Raw genomic sequence first — 18,429 nt, 5'->3', positions numbered from 1 at the left:
CCTCCAGCAGCTCCAGAACGGGTACCCAGCCAGCACACAGCATGCCCTGCTAGGCTCTGCAGCAAGCTTCCTTGGTGGGAAGTACCAGAGAGTCTCTGAACCAAACCAACGACAAGGCCATTGCCTGCAACACTCTCCTCAGCTTTGGCCCGTCTGCCTTAAAGGAAGACACAAGCCCAGTGAAGAAGTTAGGGAAAGTGCATCGACAAGCATCAACCAGCGTCTGCCTTTGAAGGACATTTTCGAGCCAGTTGAGTGCCTCCAGCTGCAACCGACTGCACTGCTGACTGTTGTTACGCCTCAGTCGCTCACGCCACCCGAGATGCCACAACCAGTGCCTCAGACCCACCAACCAGCACTAAGACAATTCCTGACCCTGAGCCGCTGTGTAACCCAGCCTGCAGCTGTCTGTCTAGCCTCGCTCTCCAAACTGCCTGCTGCCTGCTACCCACAGTCGTCTCTCGTCTTGACTTCTGTCGCAGAAGCTGCAAAGCGCCCTGAAACCGCCTCGACCCAGTCGAGCACCAAGAACTTTTACAAGCACAATGTAGGCCCCCAGTGACATTTTATGATCCATTGCTCCCTTTGTGCTGAAACCAAGTATCCTTGAACTATTACGATTAATTACTTTACTGACTACCCTCCTGTCAGTATCCACAGTGCATCCCCTTACTTTCTTGAAACTGTCTGTCCTCTGCATTCTTTATAGGATAAGTTGTATTTTGTAGTGAGCTAGACCTGTCTGTTGTGATAATAATAAATTAGATAGTTGTATACAACCTTGACTGGACAGTCCCATTTATCATTGGGTAATAATTGTATTTTCACTGTGTTGCAACTAACCAACGATCCACGATCTTGCAGAGATAAGCCTTCCGTTACGTCCATGTTACCAAAATTGTAAATGGAGGTTTATAATTTGCTTCTGTTTCCAATGTGTTTGGATCCCTTCTGGTGTACTATGATATGATAGGTTATTTATAACGTGCTTAACACCCAGACGTTTTTAAGCGCGGACCCAGGGATCAAACCTGTGGTGCTCCATGTCGTCTTGCTTCCAAGGTGAGCACGTTGCCACTCAGCTATCCTCCCGAAACAGAGGTGTGGGGCTGATTGATGGTTTAGAAAACGATATTCAAGTTGATTTGTCACAGGCGTGCCAGCTAGAACTGAGAACGGAAGTGACTGCGCCCAGAACCATGCAAAAAACGAAGTGAAGGCTCACCGGTTTGTGGAACCCCGGAAATGGTGAGGGGCCACCTGGTGAGGCGTTTGTATGCCGGGTGCACTTGTGGCCTGAGTAAGACTAGGACCGCCCATTAGTTTGACTCCAATAAAGTGATCATGTTTCTTCCAATGCAAATTATTTGGGTGGTAAAGCATGTTATGAAGGTTGAGGGTTCGAGGGGGGGGGCTTAGTAGGGGTTTGCCCCACTGTGGTACACCCATTCCCACAACCCGAGTTTGGTACGCCTCTTCTCGCCCTCTTGGCGCTATTCCCCCTCCCCCATATCACCTCAGGGGTGTGGCACGGAAGCTGGCTTCCTTAGGCTTCGGCCAGCTCTAGACCGTCAGAGGGGGTCAGCACTTCCATCTCCTTACAAGGAGAGCTGGAGTCCTTTAAGGGAGAGGATGAGGGGGTGGGGTGAGCGCGGGAGGGAGGTTGGGAGGGAGGGAGGGAGATGGAGGCAGCACCGCTGTGAACTGTCGGGAAGCGTAATGTTTTAAATAGCATGGCATACCGTTGCAGGGAGAGGACCAGGCGCGAAAACAGCAGAGCATCAGCGAGCGCTGTACTTGTGAGAACGGAGCGTCCGTGATTCGCCGACCGTCCACGACCATCCCGCGAGCCCTGAGGGTGTATAGGTAGAGCGCCTGTTTTTATTTTGGGAATTGTTCGTGTTGTGGGTTCGTATCTTGCATTGGAATTATCGGAGTTGTCACGTGTGTTTATGAGCTTTCCCGTTCACAAGGAATGCGCTATGTAGCCCAAGCAGCTTAGTCTCGGGGACCACGCGCCCCAGAGCGCTGCATGTGCAGATGCAGGGGTGCAGCAGCAGGTCCAGTACCGTACAGGAGGGGCGCGGCACGAGAGAGGCAACGGGGTGCAAGAGGGACAGAGTGGCAGGCTCCTGGAGGGACACACGCACGCACGCACTCTCTGCAGGAGAAGCAGAGTGGCAGTGCACAGCAGCAGCAGAGACCCCGCATGACTGCACAGGAGACACGCTGACAAGTGGACACATTGACACACGTAAGAGGGGAGAAACGGCAACACGCTCCGAAGGAGATGGACAAGGCGGTGCGGTGGCGACACTGCAACACTGTGCAGGAGAAACACACCGACACGTTACAGGCGGGGGGCGACCACACGTACCAGGGGAGACACAGCAACAGGGCACACGGAAGAGGCAGCAAGAAGGCGCAGCGCAGTCGCCGGGGATACGACAACGCCGGGGACAAAGCATCACACACACCAACGCATGACAGATACCGACAGAACACATGTTACAGGGAAGACTCGGAAACACATTACAGAGGCAGGCACGGCAGCTCGCCAAAAGAAAGAAGGTGCAGCAGCACGCCACACGGGAGTGACCGCAACAGAGACGCGCGGGGACACTGTCACGTTACATAGGAGACATGCCGACACCTTGCAGAAGAAGCGGGTCCACGTGCCACAGGAGACTCACAGCCACCCGAGAGACAGCGGCAGGACACACGAGAAGCACAGTGACACTGACGTTTTAGAGGCGAGACACTGGATGAGACCCACGGGGAAGCCAGCACACCACAGGCACGCGGGGGTATGGGCTCAACAGGACTCCCAACACAGGGACACAGCCACCTAGATGGAAAGAAACAATGATTCCACCGCACTAGAGGACCATAGGACCACAGACATGTTACAGCAGACATGCGTGGACACTGGTATGTTACTGCAGAAACACAGGGACGCCGACTTGTTATAGCACAGAGATGTTACAGTAAAGGCACAGGGGCACAGAAATATTACACAAGAAACAGAGGGGCACTGACATATTACAGCAGGGTGGGTGACCGCGTACATGTTATATCACGGACGCAGACATGTTACAGCAGACACACAAGGACACAGATAAGCAACAGCAGATACGGAGGCGCATAGGCATGTTATAGCAGAGACACAAAGACATGTTGCAGCAAGATCCGGGGGCCACACTCGTGTTACAGCAGAGACGCATGGATGCAGACATGTTACTGCAGACACACGGGACAACAGAGAAGTTGTAGCAGAGGCAGAGGGACACGGGCATGTTAAAGGAGAGACACAGATATGTTCCAGCAGAGACACAGAGAAACAGACACGTTACAGCAGAGACAGAGGGACGTTGACTTGTTACAGCAAAGACATGTTACTGCAGGGGGACACAGACATGTTAAAGCAGATACACAGAGAAGTTTCAGAAAACACAGAGAGACACGGGCATGTTACAGCACACAGACACGGGGATCTAGCAGCACACGCACATTGGCATGTTACAGGAGAGACAAAGGGAAGCTGCCAGCGGGCATAGCAGCGGTAAGAACTAGGCACAGAGAGGTGTTCCAGGAGTAACAAAGGGGCTTTGACGCTATAAAAGATTTCTCAAGAAAAATCATGCAATAGAGGGGAGGCACAGGGATTCTCGCAACTCCCCCAGGCACCCGGGGATACACGCCATAGCAGAGAGACTGGCATAAGGAAACTAGCAGAAACACAAGGACTACGACCTGACGGAGGAGGGACAGAGAGGCACAGGTTCAGTGCAGAGGAGACAGAGGTCAAGGATCAGCTGTTACAGAGACACAAGAACACACACATCTCTTAGAGCAGACACAAAGGAACATCGAAAGTTTACAGTAGAAACAGGGGCACAGTCACAATATAAGAACGCGAGCAGCACATTACAGGAGAGAGACAGGGAGAGCCGCATACTACAGGAGAGAAACAGGGAGAGCAGCACATTTCAAGAAAAAACAGGGAGACCAGCATATTACAGGAGAGATACAGCGAGACCAGCACATTACATGAAGACACAGGGAGACTGGCACATTACAGGAAACACAGGGTGAGCAGCGCATTACTGGAGAGACATATGGAGACCAGCGCATTAAATTAAGACACAGGGAGACCTGCACATTAAATGAACACGCTGGGAGACCAGCACATTACTGGAGAGACCTACGGAGACCAGCACATTACATGAGAGACACAGGGAGACCAGCGCATTACATGAGAGACACAGGGAGACCAGCGCATTACAGGAGTCCTACAGCGAGACCAGCGCATTCCAGGAAGACACAGGGGGACCAGCATATTGCAGGAGAGACACAGGGAGACAAGCACACACATTACAAGAGAGACACAGAGAGACCAGTGCATTACAGGAGTCCTACAGCGAGACCAGCGCATTCCAGGAAGACACAGGGGGACCAGCATATTGCAGGAGAGACACAGGGACACCAGCGCATTACATGAGAGACACAGGGAGACCAGCGCATTACAGGAGTCCTACAGCGAGACCAGCGCATTCCAGGAAGACACAGGGGGACCAGCATATTGCAGGAGAGACACAGGGAGACCAGCACATTACAAGAGAGACACAGAGAGACCAGTGCATTACAGGCGAGATACAGGAAGACCAGTGTATTACAGAGAAATACTGTGGGCTCTGCAGGGGGCCATGGCGGGCATGAGAGATACACTTAGACGCCTTCTCTTTTGGATGCCATATCAGCAACATTTTTATTCTTTACATCTTAACAAAAATGTGACTTAAAAAAACACACATAATCAATACGAATAAATCTCCTAGTACTGACAGGTGGTCCAGGCGGACCACGCCCTCCACCCTTGAAGGTGGCGCATGGTGGTGATGGCCTATCCCATCCCCACCATGCCCTGTTCTGTGTGTAGGGGCGATTCCAGGAGGCCGATCCTTCGTTACCCAACTTGCCTCCTGACTCCACCCTTCACACCCTCTCCCCTGCCGGGAACCCCGTCAGCTGTCCATCAACACCACAGGGCAGCGTCCTGCGCTCTCCCCTTGCCCTAATTCCAGCTCTGGAGTCCCCCGGAAGGGGATTATAATGTCTTGGTGGTCCTCCCCTATCTGCAACCCTCTCTCCTCTTCTGCCCTCGGCTGAACTCCGTTGTTCAGGGTGGGTGGGATGGAAAATGTACATCTGAGGCAGGCAGGTCAACAGGATGGCCCCCGACGGCAGGAACGCTGTGGCGCAAGTTCTTCCCAGGGTAAGGCAGAGAACTGTGCACCTTTGCACTTTTGCCCCCCCCCCCCCTTTATGGGACATTATTTGCGTGACTGCACCCCTCCCCAGGCCTGATCCCGTGCGACCAGTCTGGCCTCCTGTCATGGAACCGGTACCACCTGGCGCCTCCTGACTCCAGTCGGCCCAGCCCCTCCCATGCCCCCAGGCCACCTCCCCCACCCCCCCGGCCCGCCCAACCTGGCATCCCTGCAAGAGTGGGTATTTGCCTTTCGGAAGACCAGTGCATTACAGGAGAGATAAAGGGACACCAGCACATTAAAGGAGAGACACAGGGAGACCAGCAGATTACAGGAAAGACACAGGGAGTCCAGTACATTACAGGAGAGACATAGGGAGACAGGCGCTTTCCAGGAGGACCCAGGGAGACCAGCGCATTACAGGAGAGACACAGGGAGACCAGCACATTAAAGGAGAGACACAGGGAGACCAGCAGATTACAGGAAAGACACAGGGAGTCCAGCCCATTACAGAAGTGACACAGGGAGACCAGCAGATTACCAGAGAGACACTGGCAGACCAGAAAATTCCAAGAAGGCACAGGGAGACTAGAGCATTACAGGAGAGATACAGGGGAACCAGCACATTTGAAGAAAGACACAGGGAGACCAGCACATTTCAGGAGAGACACAGGGAGTCCTGCACATTACAGGAGAGACACAGGGAGACCCGCGCATTCCAGGACACAGAGAGACCAACGCATAACAAGAGAGACACTGGCAGTCCAGCACATTTCAGGAAGACACAGGGAGACAAGCGCATTACAGGAGAGATACAGAGAGACCAGCGTTTTCCAGGAAGACACAAGGAGGGCAGTGCATTGCAGGACAGACACAGGCAGACCAGAGCATTCCAGGTAGGGCATAGGGAGACCAGCGCATTATACAAAGACACAGGGAGACCAGCGCATTCCAGGAAAGACACAGGGAGACCAGCGCATTCCAAAAAGACACAGGCAGACCAGTGCATTACAGGAGAGATACTGGGAGACCAGCGCATTCCAGGAAGACACAGGGAGACCAAAGCATTACAAGAAGACACTGGGAGACCAGCGCATTACAGGAGAGACAAAGGGAGACCAGTGCATTCCAGGAAGACACACGGAGACCAGCGCATTACAGGAGAGATACAGAGAGACCAGCGTTTTCCAGGAAGACACAAGGAGGGCAGTGCATTGCAGGAGAGACACAGAGAGACCAGTGCATTGCAGGAAAGACACGGGCAGACCAGAACATTCCAGGTAGGGCATAGGGAGACCAGCGCATTATACAAAGACACAGGGAGACCAGCGCATTCCAAAAAGACACAGGGAGACCAGTGCATTACAGGAGAGAGACTCGGAGACCAGCGCATTCCAGGAAGACACAGGAGACGAAAGCATTGCAAGAAGACACTGGGAGACCAGCACATTACAGGAGAGACACAGGGAGACCAGCGCATTCCAGGAAGACACACGGAGACCAGCGCATTACAGGAAAGACAAATGGACACCAGCGCATTACAGGAATACACAGGGAGACCAATGCATTACAGGAAAGACACTGGGAGACCAGTGCTTTACGGGAACGGCACAGGGAGAGCGGACATTACAGGAAGGCACAAGGAGACCAGCACATAGCAGGAGAGACACAGGGAGACCAGTACATTACAGGAGAGACACAGGGAGACCAGCACAATCCAGGAAGACACAGAAAGACCAGCGCCTTACAGGATGACACCAGGAGACCGGCACATTACAGAGGAGACACAGGGAGACCAACACATTACAAGAGAGACAAAGCCAGACCAGTGCATTCCAGGCGAGATAAAGGGAGAGCAGCACATTACAAGAAAGACACAGGGTGACCATCGCATTACAGGACAGACACAGGGAGACCATTGCATTGCAGGAAAGACACTGGCAGACCAGCACATTCCAGGAAGGCACGGGGAGACCAGCACATTACAGGAGAGATACAGGGAGACCAGCGCATTACAAGAAAGACACAGGGAGACCAGCACATTGCAAGAGAGACACTGGGAGACCAGCACATTACGACAGAGACACATGGAGACCAGAGCATTGCAGTAGAGACACTGGGAAGCCATCACATTACAGGAAATACACAGGGAGTCCATCGCATTACCAGAAGACACAGCAAGAACAGCACATTACAGGAATACATAGGGAGACCAGCACATTACAGGAAGACACCGGGAGACCAACGCATTACATGAGAGACACAGGGAGACCAGCACATCAAAAGAAGACACATGGGGAGACCAGCACATTACAGGAGAGACATAGGGACACCAGTACAGTACAGAAAGACAAAGGGAGACCCACACATTAGAGGAAGACACAAGGAGACCAGCGCATTACACGAGAGACCCTGTTGCACACAAACATTACAGGAGAGGTAGAGGAATACAAACACATTACAGGAAAACAAATACATTACAAGAGAGATAGAGAAGCACAGAACATTACACAAAGTCACAGGAACACAAGTACAGTGCAGAGGGGCCAGAGGAACACAAACACATACAGGAGAGACACAGGGAGACAGGCGCATTCCAGGATAACACAGGGAGAACAGCGCATACCGGAGAGACACTGGCAGACCAGCACATTCCAGGAAGGCACAGGCAGATTAATGCATTACAGGAGAGATACCGTGAGGCCAGCAAATTACAAGGAAGACATAGGGAGACCAGCACATTACAGAGGAGACACAGGGAGAACAGTGCATTCCAGGAGAAACACGGGGAAACCAGCACATTATAGGAAAATATACAGGGAAACCAGGGCATTACCAAAAGACACAGGGAGACCAGCGCATTACTGGAAGACACAGAGAGAGAGACTTGTGCATTACAGGAAGACACAGGGAGACCACTGCATAACATGAGAGGCAGGGGGAGACCAGCACATTACAAGAGAGACACAGACTGACCAGTGCATTCAAGGAAGTCACGGGAAGCCAGCACATTCCAGGAAGACACAGGGAGACCATTGCATTGCAGGAAAGACACAGGGAGACCAGCGCATTACCGGAGAGACACAAAGTGACCAGTGCATTACCAGAGACACTGGCAGACTAGCACATTCCAGTGAGACCAGCGGATTACAGGAGATATACTAGAAGACCAGCACATTACAAGAAAGACACAGGAAGAACAGCACATTCTAGGAGAGACAATGGGAGACCAGCAAATTACAGGAAATACAAAGGGAGCCCATCGCATTACAGGAAGACACAGGGAGACTAGCACATTACAGGGATACATAGGAAGAACAGCACATTACAGGAAGACACAGGGAGACCAGCACATTACGTAAGAGACACGAGGAGAACAGCACCTTACAGGAGAGACCCAGGTAGACCAGCACATTACATGATGACACATGGGGAGACATTAAGGAGAGACACAGGGAAACCGGTACATTACAGGAAGACGCAGAATGCCCAGAACAGTACAGAAAGACAAAGGGAGACCCACACATTAGAAGAAGACACGAGGAGACCAGCGCATTACAGGAGAGACACTGTTACACACACACATATTACAGGAGAGGTAGAGGAATACAAACACACTACAGGAGAACAAAAACATCACAAGAGAGACCGAGAAGCACAAAACATTACATAATGTCACAGGAACACAAGTACATTGCAGGAGGGCCAGCAGAACACAAACACATTAGAAGGGATACACAGAGAAAAAAACACATTACAGAAAGTCAGATGGAAACACAAACATTATAAGAGAGCCAGAGGAACACAAACATATTATAGAAAATCACAGCACACAAAAATATTACAGGTGAACCAAAAGAACACAAAGACATTCCAGGAGAGGCACAGAGAAACAAACAAACTACAGGAGAGCCAGCAGAACACAAACAATTTACAGGAGAAACACAGGGAACGCAGTCACATTACAGAAGAGCCAGAGGAACACCATCACATTACAGGAGAGATACAGGGAAAAAAAACACATTACAATAAATGCACGGGGAAACAATGACATGACAGGAGAGACACAGGGAACACATTACAGTAGAGTCAGAGGAACACAAACACGTTACAAGAGAGACACAGGGAAAACACAGCATATGGGAAATAGAAGAGTTGCATAGAAACCAAGACATTACAGGAGAGGCACAGGGAACACAACTGCGTTGCAGGAGAGCCAGAAGAACACAACACATTTCAGGGGAGCCAGAGGAACACAAACGCACTACAGGAGAGCCAGGGGAGCACACAGAGATTACAGCAGAGATACAGGGAAACAAACACATTACAGTAGAGCTAGAGGAAACACAAACACATTACAGGAGAGATACAGGGAAACATCCACGTTACAGGAGAGCCAGGGGAACAGAAAGGCATTACAGGAGAGATGGGGGAAAACATACACATAACAGGAGAGATAGGGGGAAACAAACACACTACAGGACAGCCAGAGAAACACAAAGGCGTTACAGATGAGCTACAGGGAAACAAACACTTACAGGGGAGTCAGAGGAACACAGGCCATTACAGGGGGGCCAGAGGAACACAAACACACTACAGGAGAGTCAGGGGAGCACACAGACATCACAGCAGAGATAGAGGTAAACAAACACATTACGAGAGATACAGGGAAAAAAACACATTACAGTAGAGCTAGAGGAAACACAAACACATTGCAGGACCGATATAGGGAAACAAGCATAAAGAAGGAGAGCCAGGGGAAACACAAACACATTACAGGAGAGATACAGGGAAACAACCACGTTACAGGAGAGCCAGGGGACCAGAAAGGCATTACAGGAGAGATGGGGAAAACAGACACATAACAGGAGAGATAGGGGGAGACAAACACACTACAGGAGAGCCAGAGAAACACAAAGGCGTTACAGGTGAGCTACAGGGAAACAAACAATTACAGGGGGGCCAGAGGAACACAGAACCATTACAGGAGAGCCAGGGGAGCACAAAGACATTACAGAAGAGATATAGGGGAAACAAACGCATTACAGGAGAGCCCGAGGAACACAAAGTCATTGCAGGAGAGACAGGGAAAACAGACACATAACAGGAGAGACACGAGGAAACAAACACACTACAGGAGAGCTAGAGAAACACAAATACAACACAGGAGAGGCACAGGGAAACAACCACGTTACAGGAGAGCCAGAGGAACACAAAGGCATTACAGGAGAGACAGGGAAAACAGACACATAACAGGAGAGACACGAGGAAACAAACACACTACAGGAGAGCTAGAGAAACACAAATACAACACAGGAGAGGCACAGGGAAACAACCACGTTACAGGAGAGCCAGAGGAACACAAAGGCATTACAGGAGAGACAGGGAAAACAGACACATAACAGGAGAGACACGAGGAAACAAACACACTACATGAGAGCTAGAGAAACACAAATACAACACAGGAGAGGCACAGGGAAACAACCACGTTACAGGAGAGCCAGAGGAACACAAAGGCATTACAGGAGAGACAGGGAAAACAGACACATAACAGGAGAGACACGAGGAAACAAACACACTACAGAAGAGCTAGAGAAACACACATGCATTACATGAGAGGCACAGGGAAACAACCACGTTACAGGAGAGCCAGAGGAACACAAAGGCATTACAGGAGAGGCACAGGGAAAACAGACACATAACCGGAGAGACACGAGGAAACAAACAGACTACAGGAGAGCTAGAGAAAAACAAATACATTACAGGAGAGGCACAGAGAAACAACCACGTTGTTGGAGAGCCAGAGGAACACAAAGGCATTACAGGAGAGCTACAGGGAAACAAACTGTTACAGGGGAGCCAGAGGAACACAGACCCATTACAGGAGAGACACAGGAATACAAGCACTAGGGCATTGTCTCTCCTGTTGCATGTCTCTGCCCCTGTATCTTTCCTGTAATGTAACAGCACCATTTCAACCCTCTAGTAACATGCTGGCAACACCATGTGTCTGTTATAACGCGTCCAAGCATGCCTGGTGCCCCGTGTCACACAGGAACACCAACCCATTTCCAGAGAGTCACAGTGATAGCAACACCTTATAGATAGACGTTATAACGTGTTAAGTGAAAGGTAGATTGACCCCGTCCAATTTCAGGAAGGATAAAGGGACATCAGCAGGTTGCACGAGAGGACTGCTGGCACACGTACACACATTGCAGCAGAAGCAAACATTCACTGGATCGTGCAACGTGCTCGCCTTGGAACAAAGAGGACACGGAGCAACACAGGTTCGATTCCCGGCGCGTTATAAAGAACCTATCATATCACTTTCAGCAGAGACACAGGGTAATTACAGGACAGACTCGGGGAAAGGCAGACTTTTACAGGAGGCACGGCTTGGGCATATTGTTAGGAGAGCCCGGAACCCGGACGTATCCCTGCAGGATACACTACACACAGAGAGACTGGCGTGAGTTTTTCCGCCCTGTGTGGGCGTGGGGCGGCGCCTAAACCTGGTCTGTTCTGTGGTACGGAAGAGTACGGGTAATTCCGGGGTCATAAACGTGTATTCTTCTAAGAGAATGCACACTGCAGAGGTGCTCATTTCATCAGTGGTTTGAAACAGGTTTCGTTGTGTAGGTGTGTTTCTTCTGCATGTGTCTTGTGTGGGCGTGCCTTTTGTCAGTGTGTGTCTGTGTGAGTGGGTGCAACCACGTGTCTGTTTACGTGTCTGAATGCGCGCGTGTGCGTGTCTGTACGTCTGGGCCTGTGTTTACGCTCGTTCTATATCTGTGCGCAGAGGCAATGCGCGCGACTGGGGGCAAGTGAGGGCGCCCCTTTGCGATGCGTCCTTTGTGCACGTGGCCGGGGGGTGATAATTGCGCATGAATTGTGCGCTCCCTGCCCGTTGCTGCTGTTTGTCTGCGATGCCGGCCCTGTGTACGTGTGTGCATTGCGTTTTGTCTGTGCGAGTCTCGCTGTGATGTATTGTGTTTTAGCCGACTCAAGCTTGATGTGGGATTGTGAGCGTATGACTGCTATGGTTGGTGTGTGCAAAATGTGTTTGACTGCGTCACCGTCTGCATGTCTATATCTGCCGGTATTTGTGTGTCTTCGTGTGATCCTCACCTTCGTCTGTACCGTTTATCTTTCACTGCTGGTATTTCTGTGTTTCTATGTTTGTCCTGTGTGTGTCTATTCTATGCTGCAATATATGGCAAGCTACACCACCCTGCCTTTTAGCTGCCCCTCTCTTTGTTATGTTCCCTCTGTGTGTTTATGATTGTGCTGGAGTTTTGCACGTCCCTACGCGTGAGCGCTCGTGCATGCGTGTCCGCCACTGAGTGAGACATACCTTGCCTATATCTGTATGGATGTCTATGTCTCTCTCCGTGAAGCGGTGAATGCCTGTAACTCCCTTTTTGTATGCATAGGTATCTGCACATGTTCATGTATGTATCTAGCGCGCTTGTGACTCTGTGTGTGCATTTGTGGCCTGCTCTTGGCTTGCTGGGCACAGCTGCGGGTGTTTGATTTCACACGTGCCTACCTGGTTATCAGCAAGGTTCTGAGATGACTGCACCTACCTGCACCTACCTGTATTTGGGCACCTGACGTGCAGTTCCTGGTCTGGGAGTGCATGCTGGGGAGGGCTAGAAGAGGGCGCTGGGAAAAACAGGCTGGGTAGAAAGGAAGAGGGTGGAACACAGTGTGGGTTGTACAACTCCATGCCGCGAGAGCCGAAACCATGTCAGGTTTTCAGGATGCCACTCATTAATATTCATGAAATAAATTTGCATACAATGATTCTAAATGTATGCACATTTCTCCTCATGAATATTAATGAGAGATATCCTGAAAACCCATCAGGATCCCGGCCCTCGAGGCCTGGAGTTCAACAACCCAAAAGTTAATTAAAGAGATGAGAGGGGATGGGAAGTGCAAAACCCAATCACAATTGGATACACATGGACGAATATTCCGATTTAACCCAATACAGCTGGGCTAGGTTTGAGGTGAGATGATTCTGTGGTGATTGTCTTTTTTAAGTGTATGCTCTTTACATTAAGTTGTTTACTTGTTTCCCAATACAGAGATGTCAAACAAACTCTACATTTGCAAAAAAGAGGCAACCCGGTAAAGAAAAGTGTGTCCTCACACTCTGATAATATACCAAGCAACCAATAGCACCACGAGGAGCAAACGCCAATAGATTTAGACCTAAATATATTATTCTGAATTTTTATATCAATGAAAAACCTTCTTTTTTGAAGATGTTTGTACAAAATCAAATTAAAGAACATGAGTATGGATCTTGAAGAATGTTAATTGACTTTGCACTTCAGCACACTGCACTTTAGTAGCCCCTTGAGCACTTTAATGGGACGTCTTTTTTATGAATATTGATGAAGGTGTTTACATATGTTTTTCGTTTATGAGATAATACAAATTGTGAATAATATTTTTATCTGAAATGATGTCATGCTCCCAGAATATTTTTTTGTATTGGAATTTGCTGATATGTTCCTCATGGTGCTATTGGTTGTTAAACAGACTCTACAGACAGAGTGATAAGTGCAACCAGCATCTCTGGGATGGACTTGCCTTATTTTCCATAGAGCTGGGTAGGTAATGGGAAGCTATGGGCTCCAGATAACTTCACTTACCACCCAGGCCCATAGTTTACTAAGTGCAACTTGGGGCCTGTATAATTCAGTTTCCCAATGGGTAAGTAGCAAACTGTGCCCTTCTCTGTGTGCCAGGTGTAGCAATGGCTGGTGTGGTGAGGAAGAAGGAAGGGGCAAGCAGTGGTTTCAGGGAACATGAATATGCTTAGGGCAAGCTTAAATCTCGAATAACTGGCCTCTATGAAGTTAACTCCAATCTCTGATGCCATTCAAAGGGTCTTACAGCATCAGGCAGTATCTTGAATTTAGGTGCGGCCAGGAGGCTCTCATGAGAATAACTGAGGGTCCTGCTTGGGAAATAGGGTTCAAGGAGCCTGATAAAGCATCTGGTACACTTATTAAAAAGAATGTGATGCATCAGAAATAGGACTTTAAAGGTATGCAATATTCAATGCTCAGGCTTGAGATGGGTGTGTGCCTTCAGACCCAGCATTAGCCGTACTGCACAATTTTGTATCAGTCTTAGTTGGTTAGTTTGGAGGGTTCCATGTGTTAAAATCGTGGCAAAATTGCAGTGGACACAAAATATCGCGGCAAAAAGGCTGTGGTTTTGGTGCTGCAATCGATGTAAAGGATGTAGGAGTCACCCCCGCAACCCCTGGACCTATTATACCATTTAAGGGGAGCGGGGAACATCCCTGCAACCCCTGCTCCCCTTAAATGGTGTGATGGGGTACACCTTTAACAGGTCAAACCACAGCATTTTTGCCATGAAGTTTTGTACTGGCGATATTTTTGCCGCGATTTTATCACTGCATACCATTTGGAGTTTGTTCAATCTGACATATATGCAAAAGTCTAAACCCAATAAGATGAAAGCTTAGGCAAGATCAACCTTTGAAGCCTTTTCCAGGTAGGAGCATATGAATTTGGAAGCAGGCCTTGGTGACCCGTCTGGGAAATGTGGGGGTTAATAAGATGGCATCGTCGAGCATGAGGCCTTTTTACTCTATTATCTATATGAGGTTGGGGCCCTTGGGTGTCTGGCCATTTATTTGGTAGAGTAGTGGGGAAGTGACGGTTGAAACATAGAGTTTTGGTTTTGCTTGGGTTTAGGCATGTAAGATATATTAATGGGATCACTGGTAATGTGGGGACTACTTTCTCCCCCAATCAACAGCACCACACAAATAGACCTTGGTATTCTATCTAGCCCTGTCTATGGCTCATGTAGACCCAATGAATCCCTCCCCCTTGAGCAATGTTAAGCCAAACACCAGGCCAGTGTACAGAAAGAATATATATTTATTAAATATTAGATCCAATTCATATGTCCACTCAAGCCACTTTCCCTGTGGCACAAAACAAAGTTTCAATACGAAGACTCAATGTTTGGGAATCAACATTAAGAAAAAAACAGAAATGACACCCCATGTGTGTTTTCACTTTTGTGTCCCATGGAAACAGAACACAAGTTAAATAAACAGTTCAAACCTTCTATCACACACAAAACCCTTAATGTCAACATTACACAGTATCGTGGAACATTTCAAGATCACGAGCATTAGAATTCCTTGATAAGGTTTAGATTGAAATCAACTGCAACCTTTTTCTATTTTCAAAAGCAATTTCACACATGCAGTGGTGTGTATATTTAAATTCCCTGCGCAACAGACTGGATAATACTTTGGATTGATAGAACCCTTCTTCCGTTGCCCCTATGCAATGCAGAATCTCTCCTATCAGGAGTCCCCTTTTCACTCTCCGGGGAGAGTGTACATTCGAATTAGGGACTTCACTTTATTTTGTTTAGCAAGACACCTCTCTGCCCCAGCACCAAAAATCCTGACGTTCAGTGTACATTTATTATCCCTCTGCTTTAAGGCCAGCTCTGAGGAATGATGAACAATTAGTAATTTCACTCACTTTAGATGATTATATTTCTTATATATATTTCTTATTCACACTGGGAGCGGTAGTGTTAATTTCAAACTTTAATAATATCACCTGTGTTATTTAGCTAGAGGGGAAGTAATTGAATTATTATTTTGTAACATGAAAGGGTTTAAATCCATACCCCTGCCCATTATTTCAGGAGAAGGTATTAAATCAAACAAATCCCCACTCTTCATTCAGTTAGAAACATTATTTACATAAAATGTCTCTGGAGCTGGCACTCAGGGAAGAGATCAGCATTTCTGGACCCTCTTTTGGTGAGCCACCACAATCGTGTATAGCCACCAGCATTCATCCCTCTGTTTGGGTCTCCTTGTAAAGATCCCAGGATCTGTCTCTGTTTCCTTCAGCACTCCCATCAGCAATTCCACCCCAGCTTTTGTCAGGCAGTCTTCCAGGCAAATTACATTCTGCAACCCTCTTTCAGTACTCACACAGATGATCTTAGGCATCTCTCCCCTCTCTGGCTTGTGCATCCACTTTTCATCCTCAAAACCACACCTCAGAAAAATTAAAATTTGGAGGTGTTAGCTTATTAGCCCTGAATTTTAATTAGACCCTTATAGTCCTTTCCACTCCCTCCAATCCCAAGGCTCAGTCCCTCTCTGTAGATAGGCTCCTTGAGTTATGTAGTTATAATGATTTATATATTTATTTATACATTTATTATGCGCACAAAACCCTGAGGCATCAAGGCGCTGTTACAACCAGTTACACTTACATAGAGAAGAAAAGTCAGGTGAACAGAGCAGGCAAAGCAGACAATGGGCCTCATTACAGGTCTGGCGTTATCCCTGCGCTACCGGCGGTTGCTGCTGGACCCGTAAAAAATTACCGGCGCCTCACTTCCCAGTGCCACCGGGCTATTACAAGTCTGGCGGCTGGGAAGTCAGGCGCCGCTAATTTAGTTAATCCCCATTCCCATAGATTTCTATAGGACTCTATGTGAGTGGGGACACGGAAGCACTGGCACTGTTATTAAAGGTGCTGCTGCTTCCGTGATGGCTTTGCCTACAGTGACCGCTATGCCCAGCAGGGTCAGACCTGTCGGGCACAGCTGCTCCGGCAGGCAAACCAGTAGTTTGCCGGTCCGGAAAAAAGGGTGACGGTGAGCTTGCCGGCACCCTTATTTCCTGACCGGCAAACTCAGCATGAGGCCCAATGTAGTCTCAGTTATAGTCTGTAGTTAAAAAGCCAGCTTTTCAAGGCCTTTCTGAATGCCCAGTACGAATGTTCCTCCCTCAGATATGGTGGGAGTGCATTCCAATGATGGACAGCAATGGTGGGGAAGCTGGCGCCCCGACCTTTGGCTCGCTTTAAATTGGGCAGGACAAGTCTATGTGCATAAGCCCTCCTGGTAGGACTGATAGACTGAACTTTCATGACGCTTTTAGACAGGTTGGGGGAAGCAGTGTTGGAAAGGAATTGGTGTGTGATTGTGAGTGTTTTGAAAATGATCCGTTCCTTGATCAGGAGCCAATGAGCATTTCTTCTCGCTTCCGTGATGTGCTCTCTTTTGGAAATGATGGGAAGGATGAATCCACCCACTGGAGTTTTCATTTTACACTTTTCCATTTTTCACCTAAAAAGTCACTACATGGCAAAAGTTTGTATCTCACAAATAAAGTGCCGTAATCATGACACACTTGCAGGAATTTCCTGGTAGACCTGTGCACCCAGGGCCTCTTTTGTGTGCTAATCTATTTTATTTCCACATTTTCGCAGACGAAAACGGCAGGGCTTGCTGAAAACGTGTAATATGGGGTCATTTTGAACATTATTTCCAGGGCCTCTTTTGGTTCCCAGTCCACCTTGGCACACTTGATTGAACGATTCCCATGTTTGCACAAGGGTGCACATTCGAACAGTGGTTCTTTCAGAATTTAAGCATAAATTATAATAGTTATGAAGGTGAAATGCTCTACCCAGATATCTAATTTATTAAGTTATCAGATCCCTGAATCTCAGCTTTGTGAAATTTTCTGGGGAGTGAAGAACACATATTAGGTAGTACATCTTGTCCGCAAGGTCGAATTTTGATAAAGGTTTCTTCAATGAATAATCCTCTCTCAGTAGCTTTTTAGTGATACTTGAACCATTATGGCGTGACTTATGATTCTTGAAAAATTAACAAACTATGATCATCCATTTAAACTAACAGGAATCTGCAAACATATATGCAGATCCTGACTTTCATTTCACAGTTCAGTTTCATTTCTCCTTGGAGCATCTGCTCCAGTCTCTGCTGCTCCGTTGTTGACTTAGGCCTGCAATTAACCTGTCTTTCATCTCTCAAGGCTAATGGTCATTGTGTTGCTTATCTCAGAGAACAGGCCCCAATAAAATTACTATTGGTCACAGCTTGAGTGTTCAGAAAAGAAACTGAGCCCTTCTCAGGAAATAGAAACTTAAAGTCATGCCTCTAGAAACAGACACTTTTGTGAAGGTTACCTTTCCTTGGGCACATGAGGTCTTCTGTTTATTTTTAATATAATTGCGTCTTGCCACCACTATTCATTTTCACATCTGCTCATTGTTTTTAAGCTGCAAATGCACTCCTTTCCATGATAGCA

The 18,429-nt window shown here is 48.2% G+C and overlaps 1 protein-coding gene across 1 annotated transcript in view; it reads left to right on the top strand.

The window, feature by feature from the left end:
• Nucleotides 1-1,730: 1,730 nt before the first annotated feature.
• PNCK (pregnancy up-regulated nonubiquitous CaM kinase) overlaps nucleotides 1,731-18,429 on the top strand; it is a 474,806-nt gene continuing 458,107 nt past the window's right edge. Inside the window, exon 1 of the mRNA XM_069645371.1 lies at nucleotides 1,731-1,866. The gene's annotated coding sequence lies outside the window, so the exon portion shown is untranslated. The remainder of the gene's footprint in view (nucleotides 1,867-18,429) is intronic.

This window comes from Ambystoma mexicanum, chromosome 2p (genome assembly GCF_040938575.1).
Source record: "Ambystoma mexicanum isolate Mex_15411 chromosome 2p, UKY_AmexF1_1, whole genome shotgun sequence".
NCBI classification, from domain to species: Eukaryota; Metazoa; Chordata; class Amphibia; order Caudata; family Ambystomatidae; genus Ambystoma; species Ambystoma mexicanum.
This window is presented reverse-complemented; position numbering and strand designations above follow the sequence as displayed.